The sequence below is a fragment of the Palaemon carinicauda genome, chromosome 20, assembly GCF_036898095.1.
Source record: "Palaemon carinicauda isolate YSFRI2023 chromosome 20, ASM3689809v2, whole genome shotgun sequence".
NCBI classification, from domain to species: Eukaryota; Metazoa; Arthropoda; class Malacostraca; order Decapoda; family Palaemonidae; genus Palaemon; species Palaemon carinicauda.
Genome location: NC_090744.1, coordinates 128,359,716 through 128,364,842, shown reverse-complemented (window position 1 = coordinate 128,364,842; position 5,127 = coordinate 128,359,716).

Genomic DNA, 5,127 nt, shown 5'->3' with positions numbered 1-5,127 from the left:
TGTGTGTGTGTGTGTATGAATATACATACATATATATATATATGTATATATATATATATATATATATATATATATATATATACTGTGTATATATATATATATATATATATATATATATATATATATATAAATATATATAATTTATCTATATATATATATTATATATATATATATATATATATACTGTATATACATATATATATATATATATATATATATATATATATATATACTGACTGTTTACAGTCCACTTACACTTATGATTCACTGCACAATGGAATAATCTATTATTCATTGAACAAAGAAAGAATGTTTCAGTGACAGTTGGTCTGTTTTTAATCCACGATCTGTATGACAAAATGTAGCTTAATTAGATACGTGGAAGCTGCAAAAATAATCAACACGGGTGAAAGCTGTTTGACAATACTGAAAGAATAGTTGATTATAGCTTGGGGAATAGTTTATGATTCAGAAGCGTTAGAACGAGGCATAAAAAAAGAAAAAAAACTATTTGACGTGTGAAAGATGTATTGGTAAGCAAGATCCTTGATATCCAAGCAGCTGAAATGAGTATGCAAGACAGAGGTGAATGGCTCAGTGCTAGTAGGATGCTTCGAGGTGTTGCTGATGAGCCGTCTCTGTGAATTCATGAAACATCAAGTATGGAAGTTTCTTGCACCGGTGGTTCACTGGCGGTTAAGCTCTTGAAGTATGATGATGTGTAATTGCCATATATGGCCATCAGTAATCCATTTCTTAACGAGTGCTTGAAAAAAAAACCCCGAAATAATATAAATAAACTTACTCGGTTTCCTTATCTTGAATGTTGTTGCTTATCCGCCTTAGGAGCTTGTCAGGAAATAAAGAAGGAAAAAATTATGATCTATACAACCCCATGTGAACCCATTCTAGCCGGGGATGTAAAGCAACTTGAATTCCAGCTGGGGTTAGTCTCCAAGGACCGCTGTCACCCATATCCATCTCGATTTATGTCATGTTGTGGTCGTAAAATATAACATGTTTCCTCTATATGTGCCTCCAGCGATGTATCTATGGTGGAGGGTGTGGAGATGATGATGTAGCCGGAGGGGGGGGGTGATATGTATGCGTGTTAGTGTTTGTGTTTGTGGATAGGGACTAGGTTGGGAGAAATACAAGCTTCTGATGTACTCCAGGCTTCAAGTCGCATGTTCAGAAGATGTGACATGGTGTAACAAACAAATAAACAAGCACTGGATGAAAGGAATATTCTTGTGTCATCCATATACTTTTTCTTATTGATTTATTCAGGTCTTTATCTATCTGTTTATGGCCGTTGTTTTATTAAACAGGCTTTTAAACTTTCTTTCTTCGATCTTGTATTTTAAAGAGAGTAAGAAGAACTAGGCCTACTGTGTCAGATTTCTATTTGAGGAATAGCTGGATAAAAATAACATAGATAGTAATGATGTCAGTTAATACTTCTTTGGTTTCTAACATAATAAATCACCTATTTAGCCAAATCTGTTTGCCCAATCTACAGTAAATGTTGTAAAAACACCTCATATATTATCATTTATTGAAATCTTTGTAAAATATTCATGACAGATCATCTCCTCAGGTTTCAACATCTTATTTTACTTTCGTTTAATTTTAATAACCACAGTCACCAAGAAGCAGCGAGCTCGTAGATTAATAGTTGGCAAAAAAGGGAAAATGTTGAAATGTTCACAAAACTAATCAAAATTGTCAATAGGAGAGAAAAGATGTTGCAAGAGGTTGATTTAAGATATATCAGTGGATGTGGATGAAGACATACCTAGGGATCATTCATCATAACAGAAAATAAAATGATATATATAAATATATATATATATATATATATATATATATATATATATATATATATACATATATATAGATATGCATATACATGTATATATAATGTCTATTTGTAAATATATTTATATACTTATATGCACTATTGCGGACAATAGTTTCCATGCACATACATATTCATATATTTTTACACATCTATGCATATATGTATATGAATTTATACATATGAATATATGTATAAATATACTGTATATACATATTGATATGCATATACATATATGTCAATAAATGTATAGATTTATATATCTATAAATATATATATATATATATATATATATATATATATATATATATATATGCATGCGGAATATATATATATATATATATATATATATATATATATATATATATATTATATATATATATATGTATATATATATATATATATATATATATATATATATATATGTATGCGCAATATATATATATATATATATATATATATATATATGCGCAATATATATATATATATATATATGCATATATATTAATGTCAGTGTGCGTGCGTGTTTGTGTATATATACATATATGTATGTATGCATATACATGCATACTATAGGTATGTGTATTTGTGAATGAGTTCCGTTTACAGGAATATTATGAAAATTTAGTTAGTGACGACTATCACAATTGGCCCATTGTTTGATCTGATAACTGTATCAACTTACAATCACAGACATCCTTTTCATACTCTTCCAAAAGTAGTTGGATAATACACGTATTCTCTACTTAGGAATACTCGTGTCAAAACATTTCTGTTGAAATAAATAACATTAACAAACAGACATTGAAAAAAAGTTATTATTTTTTTTCTTAACTATAGCTTACTCAACTTTTTTTTTAATGAGGCACATTTACACTGACTCGCAGGGGTGCCATTTTAGCTCAGAAATGTTTCCTACTAGTTAACTGATTGGTTAGAATTATTTTGTCAAACCAATCAGTGATTAGGAAACTTTTCCGAGCTAAAAGGGCACCCCAACGTGTCAATGCAAATGTTCCTTATTAAAATAATTGAGTATATATAGGACTGTATGGATGGAGCCTAAACACTCAGCCTTCATGAGGCGAAGAGAGGAGATGCTGAGAAGCCTCAGATGGTCCTAAGGGGAAAGATGGCTTACACGATACGATCGCCTGTAGGTCATAAACTGGCTAAAACAACCAGAGATAATGTCAGGAACACTGTAGACTATGAGAGAGCTAATGTAAAACACTTGTGAGAAGGTGCTGCTATTTTTTTTATGGGGCAAGTGGCAGACAAGGGTGGTGTAGAGGAGATGTGTGAATAAATGAGAGAGAGAGAGAGAGAGAGAGAGAGAGAGAGAGAGAGAGAGAGAGAGAGAGAGAGACTTGAACTTTAGTGGTCCTGTAGCCTAAAAATAGGGCAGGAACTACTGATTTATATATATATATATATATATATATAGAGAGAGAGAGAGAGAGAGAGAGAGAGAGAGAGAGAGAGAGAGAGAGAGAGAGAGAGAGAGAATGAGAGAGAGAGAATATATGAAATAAAGTTTTCTTCTTTCTTGTTTTCAAGACACAAGTAAAATTTGACACAATATAGATTTGACAGTCACATATATCTTTAATGTTTATGAAGTCGAAAAGGAATTATATAATTGCTGTTGGATTATGAGATTCAATATTCTTGTTATTGATAAGAAATAGCTATAGCCTTCTGAAAGTTGACTTTTCCAAGAACTTTTTCATAACAAATGTTCTTGTCCTTTGCCCTTTTAAATCACCCTAGGAAGGGAAAATGGTTCGTTGTCTAACCGCTAATATACTACCATCGGGGCTTCTGATAACACTTTCTTATTAGGCGTACATAAACTTCCAACTTTAGCTTTTAACCTGCGGCCTTTGAAATGAAAGTTCTCTCCCGAGAACTAAGTAACTTCCGAAGACTCCTTATAAAGCCTGGTTATCAGAGGAAACTTTGCAGAAAAGATTTATCGTTTAGTCCCTATTTATGTCAGACCAGCCTTTACCGGGTTTAACCTAGCGGCGTAGAAGATGCATCTTAGTTGCATTTTTATGTAATTGTCCAAAACACACAACATTTTTTTTATGATAGCTGGGAAATGAAATGAGAAAATCATACAGGCTTTTTCGGCCTAATACTATTATTTTTCGATTTTTGCGCCACCCAGAATAATCCTACCCGTTTTTTCTCAAAGTTTCCTGCATGCTGCAAATGTTCTGGTTTTAGGTCAGCGAACCGTTCTGCAAATAATCTGCATTTTTCCTGCCGCCCCCAGAGTTCATTTTGGAATTTTATAAACTAATCATTTACTTTCAGCTTCGTGTATGTATGTATGTTCAACAGCTTTATCTTATTAAGGAAAATATATCAAGTACAAAATCACCCTACAAAACTATAAGATATTTTTATTTCCAAGTGTTCCAGATAATGTATAATATTTTAGAAGCAAGAAAGAGAGAGAGAGAGAGAGAGAGAGAGAGAGAGAGAGAGAGAGAGAGAGAGAGAGAGAGAGAGAGAGAGAGAGAGAGAGAGAGAATCTGAAATATTGTTAACATAAAATAATCCCTTATTCAGATTCCCTGCCCAACTCAACCAGCATATAATTCAACTATATTTTTTTCGACTAATGCATTTTTAGTCCCTGTTTGACATTCTTATCACGAGCTACGTTTGTACTGTAAAAGCTGAAATCCTCATTTCCTCTAAGGGCATGTCTCTCATTCGAGGAAATCCCTAGAAAAGCTGCTCTCCCCTTTTTATAAACGTCTTGTAAGATCCTGCTAAATACCTCGTAGGTGGAGTCATTAATAAACAGCTTTTTATGAAGTAAAGTTGACATCAGCATACAAATGAAGTCAAAGGCTCTCCCCTCTAATACCTATGGCTTTACTGCTCTGCTTTCCTTTACCACGTAATTTACACCTTGTTAACAAACATTTAAAAATATCCGAAAGCGTAGCTTTGCTCTTCGTGTTTCTATAGATATTCTCATAATAATTTTAGAGCGTTAACTTTTCTCACCGAAATCACTTGAACATAAATGAAATGACGCTTTTTTTTATCCAAAGCCTGTTTTGGTTGCTTTCAGATATTATTATTATTATTATTATTATTTTATTATCATTATTATTTTGTCTTATTATTATTATTATTATTATTATTACTATTATTATTATTTTGTTTTATTATTATTATTATTCTTATTTTTACTATTATTATTATTATTATTATTATTATTATTATTATTATTATTATTA